We start from the raw sequence: 15,281 nt of genomic DNA, 5'->3' as shown, positions 1-15,281 counted from the left end.
TTAAGACTCCATGCTTCCACTTCAGGGGGCATGGTTTGATCCCTGTTTGGGGAACTAAGATCCTGCATGCCCAAGGGCATGGCTGGGGCGGGGGGAGCCTATCATTGAATTCGATTAATAATAGTGCTGGGTAGGAGGAGAATACATACAAATACATATTCTTATGTATTGTGCATTTCTGAATTATGTGTGTGGACCCTGGAAATTCTGTCTCTGTAGGTAGCAGCATTTTGATGCTGGTTATATCCCACTGTGGTTTCTGGAAGACTTGATTTCTTGCCATTTCTGTACCTTAAGGCTGTAGGGATAAACAAATGACCATTTGAATAAGAAAAGAAAAGGCTATTTATTCTAAGCTTACAAGGGAGTCAGCTACTGTCACTTGTTTTTTGGCAGACTCAAAGGAAGGCAGAGCATAGGAATTGCAGAAATTTTAATGCCTGTTAATGTGGATGAGAAACAAAAATTTCCAAATTTAAAACTGTTAGATGACTTTTAAATGAATAACATTAAATCACTGTCATAAATGTTAAAAAAAAAAAAAAAGCTAAGAAAAACAAAGGCAGACAGAAGAATGAAAAAGCTTTGTAGTGTAAAAAGAGAAGTCTTCAAGTATGCCCCGATTAGAGGCTGTTGGCCTAGGGAAGCGGTGGGCAGGTTGACTTGAAGTGGGGATCCTGTGTGATTGGGTAGGGGAGCATATTTGGTTTTCTAGGTTTGGTCCTCAGTCAAAAGCAGGGACGAAAATTAAGGAAGCTGTCAGTTATTAATCAAGTCCTAACCATTTGGGACTGATTATTACAGAAGTTACTGTTTAGCTTCCTGGATTGTCGCTAGAGGCAGCAATCAAATTTCCTACACATCTGACTTATAGCAGCTGGCTTCCTGGGTTATTTATTGTAGATAAGGAGTTGGTTTTCTGGGGAGCTTGCTGCAGATGGTAGGTCAAAGGTCTATTTTTATATATGGTCTATCCATTGCCTGAGCTTCTGGTGAGCAGCAAGTAACTACCATTTTATTAGTCAGAATTCTCCAGAGAAACAGAACCAATAGGGTGTGTGTGTGTGTGTGTGTGTGTGTGTGTGTGTGTGTAGAGAGAGACTGAGAGAAAGAAATTTATTTCAAGGAATTGGATCATGTGATGGTGGGGGGCTGGTAAGTCTGAAATGTGTGGGGCAGGCTGGAGATTCACCTAAGAGTTACTGCAGTCTTGAGACCAAAATCTGCAGGGCAGGCCAGCAAACTGGAATCTCAGACAAATTTTCTGTGTTGCTGTTTTTGAAGCAGAATTGCTTAGCCTTCAACTGATTGAGTGAGGCCTACCCACCTTATAGGGACTAGTCTCCTTTACTCAAAGGCTACTGATTTAAATGTTAATCACATCTAAAAAATATCTTCACAGCAACACCTGGACAAGTATTTATTTGACCAAACAGTTGGCATTATAGCTCAGCCAAGTTTGTGGATAAAATTAACTGTCACAACCATGTTCTAGGCAATTTCCCTTATTGCCTGAGAAGGCACCGTTTTGTTTATTAGGGTTTAAGAAGCTTATCTACACTTTTGGTTATCTGCAAGTTGTCTCCATTAACATAGTTCACACCGAGATGATGATTCAGTGCTTAAACACTGCACCGCACCCCTTCCCACTTCATAATACATCTAGCTTTGTAGAGGGTAACATAACCGGACAGCCACATACTGATCAAGTTAGATGAGGTCAGGCTTCCAGCACACTATTTTTCACTGAGTTGCTTTATAAGGCACATTAGTCAAAATTCAGTCCTACCTTGTACATTTTCTTTTAGTTTTTTAGTGAGTTCTATTATAGGTAAGGTGCATAAAGTGGTTCTTTATTTTGGAATATTGTGCCAAAGACTACTAGCTCTGAGATGTGAGGGGTAAATAAGAAAGTAACAATGAAATCTGGAATTAAAAAAAAAAATTGACATCCTTTTTAACAACAGCATAGCCTTAAATGACCTGAATTCCACAGAGGAGCCAGGAAACAGTTGGGAACTACAAACTGATTTTACACAAAACAGACATCTAACACCCTGTATTTTTGTAAATATAATATGATCACTTAATTACTTAAGTAGACCTAAAGAAAGTTTCAGGAAAAAGGAAATAAAGCTTGTAATGCACTTTAGAAAAACGCAAAAGGTAACACAAGTGCTTCATAAGAAACCTCTCTTAGGAGACCAATATCAAAAGAAATAAGAAATATGGCAAACACGATTAAACCAAAATTGTCAAGGGATAACAAAAGTCTTATTAGTAAAAATAAGAAAACTTCTCTGAGTAATTATCCAAAGACAAGTAAGTATTAAAAAAAGAATTTTCATCTCCACAGCAAAAGAAACCCTGATTCCATTTGCTTCATAACAGAACTACAAACTTAGAAAAAAAATTTCTTTAAATAATTTATTTATCTAATTTTGGCTGCATTGGGTCTTCGTTGCTGCATGCAGGCTTTCTCTAGTTGTGGCGAGTGCGGGCTACTCTTCATTGCGGTGTGCGGGCTTCTCATCCCAGTGGCTTCTCTTGTTGCGGAGCACAGGCTCTAGGCGCATGGGCTTCGGTAGTTGTGGCACACGGGCTCAGTAGCTGTGGCTCACAGGTTCAGTAGTTGTGGCTCGCGGGCTCTGGAGCGCAGGCTCAGTAGTTGTAGTGCACAGGATTAGTTGCTCCACAGCATGTGGGATCTTCCTGGACCAGGGCTTGAACCTGTGTCCCCTGCACTGGCAGGCAGATTCTTAACCACTGTACGACCGAGGAAGTCCCAAACTTAGAAAAAAAATTATGCAATGTAATTGACTTGGAATAGAAATTGAAGGTTCATTGAAGAAAGGATTGCTGTATTTCTTTTTCTTAATAACCACATTTGATTAAATATTGACTTATTGCTCACAAAATCAATTTAAATTTGTTCCAGTGAGAATGGTCAGATACTGCAAATATTCCTGATCTTCTGAGTAGTGTGCCTCTAACAGAACACATATAGCATAGCCCTGGGGAATTAAAGATTTCTGAGTTCATTACTAATTTTACAATACTTTATATCTCAGTTTCTTCAAATAGAAAAAAGTCCAGACCTACTTTTGTTTGTTTTTGTTTTTTTCTTTCATTTATTAGCTCAGCTGTTCTCACACCTACCTGTTGAATTAGAAGGCACAAGTATAAGTCCATCTTCTATAGAGAGGAAAGGAAGATTCAGAGTGGTTAAGTGACTACTCCATATCACATGGCTAATAAAAATAATTGGCAGAACCAGGGCTAGAACTCTGGTCTTCTGACCTTTCATTTCATTGTTCCAGTGCACCATTCTTAGTCCAGCATAGGGAATTCATAAGCAGATTAGCAAACTACTCTCTTGATATTGCAAGGGTTGTTATTAGTTATTAATTATTAGTGTTTAGTTGGGAAAGGGAATAGGATGTGACTCTCTAGGATGGACATGTATTTTATTCACATAACTCATTTTATTTTGAATAAAAGTTTGGCAAAGTCTAGCTTTGGCCTGCTTTTCAAGGGATGGTCTCTGAAATAAATGCCCTGTAGATGTGGGTCAAGCGGGCTGGACTTTTATAGTCCTGTATTAGTCAATCATTAGTTGTGGAGTGGGGAGGGGGAGGGGCAGCGAAGGTGGTGGGGATGGGGGTGTGTGGGTAACCTCCCTGGTGAAGTGGCTCCACCCAGCTGAGGCAATTCTCTAGAGAAGCGTGGATAGGAGCCCTGGCCTGGCAATGGGGGTCCAATGGGTATTACAGCACCCACTGCAAAGTAATTTCATGCCTCGTCCTTTTACATTGTTGATGCAGATAATCAATAACCAAACTATAGCAGGGATAAGAAAGGGTTTTATTTGAACCAAATTGAGGACTATAGCCTGGGAGACAGCCACTTAGATAAGTCTGAGGGACTGCCCCACAGAAGCATGGTTTTCACACAGCTTTATACCTTGTCACAACAAAGAACATCAAAGAGTCAGGTTTCGAAAAACAAACAAACAGATCAGCCTGTACCGGGTGAGTCAGTATGGCATTGACACCTGGGAAAGCGGTCTTATTATCGAAGGACTACTGGCATTTGTGTCCCAGGACTGGAGGCATTTAATCTTTATTTTTAACAGGGACATTCTTTATTTGTGATCAATGTACCCTTTTCTTTAATGATTAAAGCAGATGTAAAATGTATGTTTGATAGGCCACAAGCAGGCTGTTTTAGTTAGCATAAAATTCAAGTTAAATCATATATAAGCCAGAATGACTTCCCCACACCTCAACATGTGAAAATTTCTTCCATTAATATCTAACAACCTCCAAGTTAGTCTAAAAAATTTATTGTGGCTATAATGTGATTATTACACTATGACAAAATTGTTGCCTAACTTCTTTCCTTCCTTTCTTCCTCCTTCCTTCTATACTATTTTTTCTTTTTTGGAAAAATGATTTTTTTCTAGCAAATTTAGGGAATTGGAAAAGGACATTTTTAAAAACAGGCTTCCATTACAGAAAAGTAAAAATTAGACTTTCTGAGTTCAAAACCCAGGTCAGGTGCTTACCAGCTATTTGACTTTGTTTTGAGCAACTTATTTAAATACTCTAAGATTCAATATCTGTCCTCATCAGTAAAATGGAGATAGTAGTAATGTTTGCTTCATGGAGTTCTTATGAGAATTAAGTTACATAATGTTTGTGAAGCACGCATGCAGTAGGTGCTCAGTCATTGTTAGCTGTCCCTTTGGCTCAATAATAACCATTGTAAAATTTCTGTGTGTATGCCTTTGGGTTCTTTCTCTAAGTTATACAGATGGTGTTTTGCATATTGGAATCATGGCAGATAAAAACTGTCCATCCAACTCCTGTTGTGGTTTAGATTTAGAAACTGCTGTTGTTCCCAAGTAACAGACTGGTTATGGAGGTCGGAGGGAGGAGGGTTTTCATTTTAATCCAGCGACAATCTGCTTCATCCAACCGGTGTGAGGATTTTGTTGTTTTTGTCTTTGTTTTTTAAATTGAATATTGCAGAAAGAAATGCCAGAGAATCTGGCTGGCCCATATGTGATAGCTAATAATAATGGTAACAGAATATTATGAAAATATAAAGCAAGCTTAGAAGTAATCACCACCAAGAGGCAACAATGATAATTGTAATGTGGTGGAAAGGTTTGAAATTGTTCTTGTTTTAAAGGAGCCAAGAGGGCTTCCCTGGTGGCGCAGTGGTTGAGAGTCCGCCTGCCGATTCAGGGGACAGGGGTTCGTGCCCCGGTCCGGGAGGATCTCACATGCCGCGGAGCAGCTGGGCCCGTGAGCCATGGCCGCTGAGCCTGCGCGTCCGGAGCCTGTGCTCTGCAACGAGAGAGGCCACAGCAGTGAGAGGCCCGAATACCGCAAAAAAAAAAAAAAAAAAAGAGCCAAGAAAGGAAATTCACTGTTATACATTTTCCATGTAGGATGAATTTATAACATGGATGTTTAAAAAATATTTAATGCCAGGCATCCTCTTGTGTTTTTGATTCTCAGAAATCAAATAGTATTTGTAAAAGCCAAAATAACCAAAATTGTAAAGAGCGATTTTGTTAAGCAATTGGAGCAGCTTGTTGTTGACTACCTGGCATCCATCTAACCTTCTTCAGGCACTATATACCCTGTAGAAAGCTTCCCTGTCCCTATGATTGATTAGTGGTTTAGTGAGGAGCTCTAGCAGTGAGCACAGATTAATTAACCTAAACCAATGCACATATCTGGTCTCTTGACCACGCTGATGGTTCCAGATGAACACCCAATCTAAGCTACACCACTTAGAATGAATCTCAGAATCTTTATGGGAATTACCAGAAAAGATACATTCTCATTCCCTTGTGACTTGAGCCTGAAAGTGTGTCATGTAGAGCTGCTATAGCCATTTCACCACTCCAAGGAGATCACCTATCTGAGAATGAAACCCCATGGAGAAGGCATCTCTGGAGATGGACAGAAACCGGGCCTCAGTGATATTCTTGAAACGTGGATCCAGTTATCCCAGAGGCTAGACCTATGCTTGTACATATCAGTCACAGGAGCTAAGACATTTCTTTTCCTCCGCTCCCTCCTTCTCCCCCTCCCCTCCTCCTTCTTCTTTACCTTCTTTTCTTTCTTTTTCTTTTTTTCTTTAAGCCAGCTTTTCTTTTGTTGTCTTCTTGCTGGTACTCCTCTTAACTGAAAGAGTCCCATATGATATTGAAATGGAGGAAAATTTACTTAAAATGGGTAATGGGAATCTTACCCATCTTCACATTTTTGTTTTTACATGTTGTTTGTAATAGTACCATATTTACAGGTTACAGGTTTGATATTGTATTATTCAGTGTTCTCCAAAGAAACCAATAGGGTATGTGTGTGTATGTGACCCAGGGAAAGCTGATGTTGCTGTTCAACTCTGAAGGCCATCTGCCTTCAAAATTATCTGGATAATTCCTTCTTTTTCGGAGGAGGTCAGTCTTTTGTTCTAGTCAGGCCTTCAACTGATTGGATGAGGCCTACCCCACCCGCATCATAAAAAGCAATCTGCTTTACAAAGTACACCACTTTAAATGTTAATCTCATCCAAAACACCCTCAAAGAAACATTCAGAATAATGTTTGATCAAATATCTGGACATCATGGCCCAGCCAAATTAACACACCATTAACCATCACAGATACCTAATAATAATGAGAAATAATTTTTTAGCTATTCTTATGTAGTAGGAACATGGCCAAGCTTTTTACAAGCATCATTTAAATGAATTCTCATACAATTGTTTGAGCAGGTGCTATTACTGTCTTTCTTTTTATGAGGAAATAACAGTAAAGGAAATTAAACTTTAAAGAAACTGTCTAAGGCCATACAGCTAATAGATGTTAGAGCCAGGACATGAACCTAGCTTGTATGATTCTAAAGCCCATGCTCTTAATAGCCAAGCCATACTGCCTTTCAAGGTTACCAATTTGTTTGCTGCCCTTTGGTCATTTTCAGCAGAATACTCTAGCAGCATGTTGAGTAAAACAAAGTCCTGGACCTCAAAAATTTAGTGAGAGTTCAGAGAGGTAGACAGTGTGCTAAATTATGCATGGGGTGCTATGAATCCATAGGGCAAGGACACCTAATCCAGTCCTGGAGGGCCAGGGCAAACTTCCTGGAAGTAAAATCATCTAAGTTAAATCCAGAGGGCAAAGTAGGTGTTAGCCAGATGGATAGGGTTGGAAGAACATTCTACAGCATAGCTAGAATTAAGTTTTATCACTGGTCAAAATTAGGGATAGAGCTCAAAACATCTATAAGATCCCCTTTGTATTAGTTTTCTATTGCTATCATAACAAATTTCCACAAATTTAGCAGCTTGCACCATACAAATTCATTATTTTACAGTTCTGAGGGTTGGAAGTCTGATATGGGTCTCACTGGACTAAAATTAAAGTAGTATCAGCCAGACTGTGTTCCTCTCTGGAGGATCTAGAGGAGAATTCATTTTCTTCCTCAACTGAAGAATTCAGTTCCTTGCAGTTATAACACAGATCCCCATTTCTTTGCTGGCTGTCCTCTGAGGGCTATTAGCTTCTTCAAATTCCTTGGCTCATGGCCCCTTTTTTCCATCGGCAAAGTCAGAGACAGTGGGTTGAGTTGCCCTCATGCTTTGAATCTCTCCTTCCTTTTCCATCTCATCTCTCTGACCCAGTTGGTGGAGATTCTCTACTTTTAAGAACTCATATGATTAGATTGAGCTCACTTGGATAATCCAAGATAATCTCCTGTCTCAAGCCTTGACCTTAATCATGTCTGCAAAGTTCTGTTTGCCATGTAAGGTCACATATTCACGGGTTCTGAGGATTAGGACAGGGACATCTTTGGGGGACCATTATTCTACTTACCACAACCTTCCAATTTTAATATTTTCTTATTTTGTGAGAATTAATAATAAAAATAAGACAGAGAAAGTTTGTAGATGTAGCATCTTGGTTTCTAATTTTTAAAATAGCCTACACCTGTAGGTAAAAGTTCTTCCCTGAGCAGGAGGGAGAGGTCATCATCTAGAGTAGCGCTACACACTTCTACACACTTGGAAGGTCCTCCTCTTTATAGGAATATTCTAGAAGTCAAGAAACAGCTGGGAGAGGGTTGAAGGTTCTGACTAATGGGTGAGATCAGTGTTGTATCTTCAGGTTTTTCTGGAAAGATTTACGGCCTGTTTATGTACTCGCTAGTTTGGCTTCCGGTCTTCAGGTTGCTGAATCAAGTGCATTATCTTTCAGATTGGTTATCCCTCACTAAAGTTGGGGTAATGATCTATAACACTGCTTCCTTCCCACTCCCAGGTCATGGCCTAGGTTGACTGGGTCTTTAGATCTTCCTCAGACCTTGGTGGATTCCTCCGTATACCTCAAACCTACAATAACCAGGACCTGTACTGAGCTGGATCTAACCTGGTGACAGGAAGGAACAGTGTGGTTTAGACAAGCATCCCCATTTTGGTGGGAGATAACTAGTCTGAAACAATAAGCTTTAATCTCTAACCTGGATGCCAGAGACCAGATTTCCTAAATTCATGGAAGAAACAGGTACATATGGAGAGGAAAAATTAGAACCTTGAGATCCAGACATCTCTCCACTGTCACATTCACCAATCTGCTGGAAAATGCATTATCTGAAATATAAAACAGGAGAATTGTGCTAATTCCAATTAGCACAATTCCAATACAATTATTATGAACTATAATTATTTTAACTTGCAAGACCACATGTTTTGTAATACTGTGAAATATAATTCATATTAGAAGTCACATACTATCTCTAGAATACATCATACTTGTTTTCAAATATAGAATAGTTTACAAGTATGGACTCTGGAGCCACAAGGCCTGAATTTGAATCCTGGTTTTACTTCTCCTGTGACTTTAGACAAATTACTTAATCTCCTCTTTGTTTTCTCATCTCTAAAGCAGGGATAATAATGGCACCTACTTCTCTGGATTATTTTGAACAGTAACAGGTAGGGTACTTGTAAAGTGCTTAGCACCGTGTGAGACATATTAAGCACTCCCTAAATAGTAACAGTCATTACTGGACTTATACTGTTGTTTTAAAAAATGGAAATAAGAACTCATTATTGAAAGAACACTTTTATTGTCTCTGTGGTATTGAGAAGGAACTTGAAAGAGGTCACACAGCCAATTACAGTGGATCCAAGCCCAGAACACATTTCCTGGCTCCAGCCTAATCCACGCTCTTGTTTCTGAACCTCCACATAGCCCATGTATGCAGTGATGTCAGGTGATTTTTTTACTCCCAGTCTCAGAGAAAATCTATAGGAGAGAAGTATTTATCTTGTCTCTCTATGCCCCAAATCAGTTATAACCAAATTTGGCTGCATTTTTGCTTTGCTATTGCAAAAGACACTTCAAAATCCTTCTCTCTTCTGATTTTTCACTTTTTCAAACTGGTAATGTTTTAGAGTTGCCAGAAATTGTGATAATGTGTTTTCCTCATTCTTTGTTTTCCAAAAAACTTATATCAATAATCTTTGGTAAATCTTCAAGAACATCTGGTCTGGTGTAGGTAGTCTTAGTAGTACTAGAAATAGCAAACTACAGTTGGCTCATAGAAGGTTGAGGGCACTCACCAACCAAAAAGCCCCCAACTTCAGACAGAGCAATCCACTGATGTGATGTGTTTCGCTAAAGTTCTCAGCAAATACATACAACAAGATTTTATGGTCAGTAAATTTGTTTCTAGATAAGTATATCCTCAGTTGCCAGGAGAGATTATTTTAGGAAACTTTTTTTTCTTTCTGCCTTCTTCCTTCTTTTAATTGTTCTCCCAGACAATTCACTTTAGGGAATAATATTTGATATATAAAAGGGGAAAAACAATCCATAAAGTATAATATTTACAAAGTCTACTAAATTGATTAAAAAAATAATTATTGCAAATATTAATCTCCTTTGTAAAAATTCTCTCAAAATAAAAATGTCAAAGAGGATGATTTGTAACTGCAAGAAAAGATATATATGTTATATTCTCTTTACTTTTCTTTAATTCTTGATTTTGTTTCCTCAAACCCAAATTTTACCAATATTGTGGATATTTCTGTTTTATTTTCTATCCAGCATTAGTTCTACCTTTCCCAAATGACTCTTATCCTTCAAAAGGCTAGCTCAGGCTTGCTAACATGGCGGTGGCAGAATTCTAGATGAGAATGGAAACGTGCAATGTCTCTTGAGATCTTGGCCTTGAACTTTCATGGCATTGCTTCCACTGCATTCTATTGGCCAAAGCAAGTCACAAGGCTAGCCCAGATTCAAGGAGTGGGGAAATAGACTCCACCTCTTTATGGGAGGAGTTAAAATTCACATTGCAAAGAGTATGGATACTAGAAAGAGGTAAATCATTGGAAACCTTTTTGCAATTAATATATCACAATCAGGAAGGGAGTTGTCTAGAGCATCCTCTGAGTCATATATATCTTCCTCTGGAGTCTATCAGGTGCCATCTCTGGCCATGGTAGGGCTTCTTAGATACACTGAAGAGGTACAGTGAATAAATGTTTCTTTCCGACAGAGACAGGCCTAACAGGTAAGCTCCCAAAAAGAGACTAATATAAAGTAAATATGTAATTTAAATTCTATTTATGAAAAAACACTTACTTGGATTAGGGATCATCAACAATGACTCTAGTACCATCTTTCTACATTCACTCCATCAATGGAGAAAAATATTGTGAAAAAGCAACCACTAAGTGTGCATTGTCTATAAACCTAATAAATAACAAATTCATTTTGCACTACTTAAAAAGATAATACTTAAATAAATATTTAAGCTAAAAAAATAAAGACTATTTGTAATTTCTTCACCTCTACTTTCAAACGATGCCCTGGTTACATTCAGGTAGGCCTCATGGCTCTCAGTTTTTATTTGTTTTTCTCCTGGAAAATCTTCATCTGATATATTTCAGAGCTTATTTGTTGTGACTTTGCAGGCCCTTTCCCACTTCCAGTTCCTTTGACAGTTTCTTGCCTGGTGTTTTCAACCCATTCTGTTCTAAGGTCTAGAGAAATAATTATAGATTTGCTAATTTCTCTGCCTGATAAACTTTGATTTGTTCAACAACTCTATCTACAATGTTATGATTAATCCTGAGAAAATACTTATAGGAAAAAAGCCGGGGGAAGTGAGTGAGCTTTGTGTGAAAGGTAGCGGATAAAACAAAGGCATTTATAAAACATGAAATAGTGATTTTATGAGCTTGTGAGTTTTGGCATTGATGCTGATTTTATTGGATGTTTTTGTTGTTGAAGATGAGCTTCTTTTCCTCAGAGGACAATTTCTTCTCTTGTTGATCTGACCCTTGGTGAAGAGATCATCTGGTGTTTATGCCATGAAAGTTGGCTGCCACTTCAACAAAAGTCACGTTATACTTTGATGATATTTCCTTTTTCTGGAGAATCAAAACTGATGTGGAAGAAAATCTATAAGACAGTTCACTAAAAAGGTACATTATTGAGGCTTCCCTGGTGGCGCAGTGATGGAGGGTCCGCCTGCTGATGAAGGGGACACGGGTTCGTGCCCTGGTCCGGGAAGATCCCACATGCCGCGAAGCGGCTAGGCCCGGGAGCCATGGCCGCTGGGCCTGTGCGTCCGGAGCCTGTGCTCCGCAACGGGAGAGGCCGCAGTGGTGAGAGGCCCGCGTACCGCAAAAAAAAAAAAAAGGTACATTATTACTGCAGCTGACAAGGGGAGTGATACTTGAAGGAGATAGATAAATGCTTTTAAGCCATTAAAAGAAATCATATTTCTTGTGCTTTCTTTATCCTGAAAAAATGTCATTAAACATTTCTTAAAGATGTAGGAGGAAAAACCCACCTAACCTGTCTTGTATATTTATGTAATCAGGATCACATTTGTTTCCTCAGAATATACTTTGTAGCTTTGTCTCCCTTTGAGTTTTGTGGGGTTTTATTGTTTTTTGTTGTTTTTTTTTTTGCCGCGCCACGTGGCTTGCAGGAATCCTAGCTCCCCAACCAGGTATGGAAACCAAGCCTTTGGCAGTGAAAGCGTGGGGTCCCAACCACTGGACCGCCAAGGAATTCCCTCCCTTTGCTTTTGTATCCCAGAGTTTATCTGGGGTAATTGATGATGGGAAGCCCCAAAAGACCATTTGTCCTGCGGATTTCATTAAAAAAATGGTCTTAAATTTAGACTTTTTAATATTACCTCAAAATGAAACAGAAACACATACACGGGATTGAATGTTTAAAATATGCCATGTTTTTATAACTTTTTTTTTTTTATAACCTTATATTTTTTCATTTCTTTACTTTTTAGTGCATTGACAGCCTTAAAATTGAAATGTCTCCTGAGCTGCGAGAAGCATTGCTTTTCTTTGAATCAGAATTTCTGTCCCTCGTTTTTACTACCATCTGTCAAAATCTAACCCATCCTTTACAAGCCAGCTCAAATCATCTCCCCATAAAGCCATCCCTGTTCTTTTTAGCTGGAAATAATTTCTTTCCTCTGTGAGCCCATATTTTTGACTTAGGCATCGTATATCTTTTTTTTTTTTTTTGTGGTACATGGGCCTCTCACCGTTGCGGCCTCTCCCGCTGCGGAGCACAGGCTCTGGACGCGCAGGCCCAGTGGCCATGACTCACGGGCCCAGCCGCTCCGCGGCACGTGAGATCTTACCGGACCGGGGCGCGAACCCGTGTCCCCTGCATCGGCAAGCGGACTCTCAACCACTGTGCCACCAGGGAAGCCCCAGCATCGTATATCTTTATACCAGGCTGTAGGCTGCATGTGAACAAGGGCCTTGTCTCTTTCTTTTATTATGTACTTAGAAATTAAAAAAAATAAATCGTCTTTGAATGGAGGTCTATGATTGCTCCATTTCATGAGGCATCTTTTATTAAGTTATATTATTCTCTGTCTCTGTTTCTCTTTATCCTCTATCTCAGGATTAACTGGAACTAAAATTACAGCAAAATACTTTATATGCTGTGAAGCCAACATTTCAGAGCTCAGAGTAGTTTTCAGATTAGAACATGAGATTTAAGTGTAAGTCAGTCTTTGAAGAATTGGGTTAGATGTTCTATTTTCAAAGATTTCCATTACCATAGCCTCTCTAGTATCAGTCTAATTTAGTGTGAAAGCTCAAGAGGTCTCTGCTTAACTAGAAAATCATTCCTCTGGTCATACTCTGGGCTACTTGCAATGTGGTTAATGACATCCTTGCATCAGTGGCAGAAAAACGTTCCCTTGAAATCTCAAAGGTCATTAAGCAGATATCCGATTAGACTCTAGATTATATTTGACAACATCACTACCAGATGGCTTCATTCTGGTTACCTTTCAATTTTTTTTTTTTGATTTTTTTTTTTTTTTTTTTGCAATATGCGGGCCTCTCACTGCTGTGGCCTCTCCCGTTGCGGAGCACAGGCTCCGGATGCGCAGGCTCAGCGGCCATGGCTCACGGGCCCAGCCGCTCCGCGGCATGTGGGATCTTCCCGGACCGGGGCACGAACACATGTCCCCTGCATCGGCAGGCGGACTCTCAACCACTGCACCACCAGGGAAACCCTACCTTTCAATTTTTCTCTGTCCTTAACTCTTCTTTACAGGGCTCTTCTGCAGCATACAATTAATGCCTCTAGGAAATCTTTGCATCATGGAATGTATTGATCCTGAGTTGGGTTTCTCAAGATAGTGATCTTAGCACATAAGCCAGCTTTTGGTTGTATAGGTGACATTTCCTCAGGCTCTCCAAAAACCAAGAGTTTGTGCATTGGGTGAATGTCTCACTTCCACAGTGGACAGAAATTTCCTTTTGGACAGCAAGTTAATTTGCCTTGTATTGATAGAACCTTGGAAAATATCAGAAATTGGAGATATCAGGTGATCCATAATGAAGGCATAAAATGGTATGTAAAGGGACCCCAAATTGGGGGATTATTTAACAGTCTGTAAAAGAAGCTGTTAGTTTACCTTGTCTCCACCCCCATTCTGGCTATTTAGGTTACTACCCCTCTTCACTCCTACTGGAGCCTGGAGATTAATCTCTGGAGAAAGTGAAACCAAGGTTTCACAAAAACAGGTAGTGAGTGGATTTAGCCCTAGGGTCATAGTTTGCTGATCCTAAAATGATAGCTAAGGAGCACTAGATATGTGAATAAAGCCTTTAGCATGAGACATCAAAACAAACAAACAAACAGAGAAAAGAAGGGGAAGGGGAGATGATTCAGAGAGCAGAAGAAAAGGAAGAAATTAAAGTCATTATTTTTCCAGAGATAATAAAAGTATGACATCCATCAGTCAAGAACAGGATACAATTAAAAGGAATAATCACATTATGAAAGAACTTCACGAAATTAAAACTATGATAACCAAATAAAAACAAATTCAAAAGAAGGGTCAACAGATAAAGTTAAGAAAAGCCCTAGAAAAATGAAAAGACAAAGAAATAGATAATAGAAGAGAAAGATAAGAAAATAAAGATAACCTTATTTCTGAAAGTCCAACATCCTACTAACATAAATTCCAGCAGAGAGAGAATAAACAGAAAGGAAAAAATTATCAATTCAGTATTACTGGAAAATTACCCAGAGTTGAAACACTTGTGATTCTACATTGAAAAAGCCAACTAAATTTCCAGCACAAAAAATGACAAACTCTTTCCAACGCATTAAAATACCAGAAAAAAAAAAAAACTTCCAAAATTTTCTAGAGAGAAAAAGTTTAGTTACAAAGAAGAGCAACAGAAAATAGAATAACATCAGACATCTCAATGGGAATTTAAAAGCTGAAAGACATATTTTATATATAACAGCATATTGATCAGGTATTATAGTGGAGCAGTGATATTGTCAGACATATAAACTCCCAAACCTTTTTCTCCTCAGAAAGTACTGAAAAGTATATCTTCAACAAAATAAGTGAGTAAACTAAGAAAAAAATATTTTGGATTTAGGAAACGTCATGTCCAAAACAAGAGAGGCGAAGAAAATTTTCAAGATGCCAGCAAAGGGAATTTCCACGATAATGCATGGCCTAAAGAGACGTCAGTCCAGATTGGAGCAGGAGGTTAGGGGACAGCTGGAGTGAGTTTATCGAGAACTTATCTGGCAGATTTGATTGAACTGAAAACTGTATTGTAAGGTATTTTGTAGAGCTGCTGGAGTGTGTTAGAGATAAAAGAAATTTTAAAAATGAGGCTATTATCAATTCCTGGAAACACAGCAGTGATGAATATTTAAATAATTATAATAA

This window comes from Monodon monoceros, unplaced genomic scaffold, assembly GCF_005190385.1.
Source record: "Monodon monoceros isolate NGI ecotype Baffin Bay Population unplaced genomic scaffold, NGI_Narwhal_1 Super_Scaffold_18, whole genome shotgun sequence".
Lineage (NCBI taxonomy): Eukaryota > Metazoa > Chordata > Mammalia > Artiodactyla > Monodontidae > Monodon > Monodon monoceros.
The sequence above is the reverse complement of the archived record's forward strand: the minus strand, read 5'-3'. Positions refer to the sequence as shown.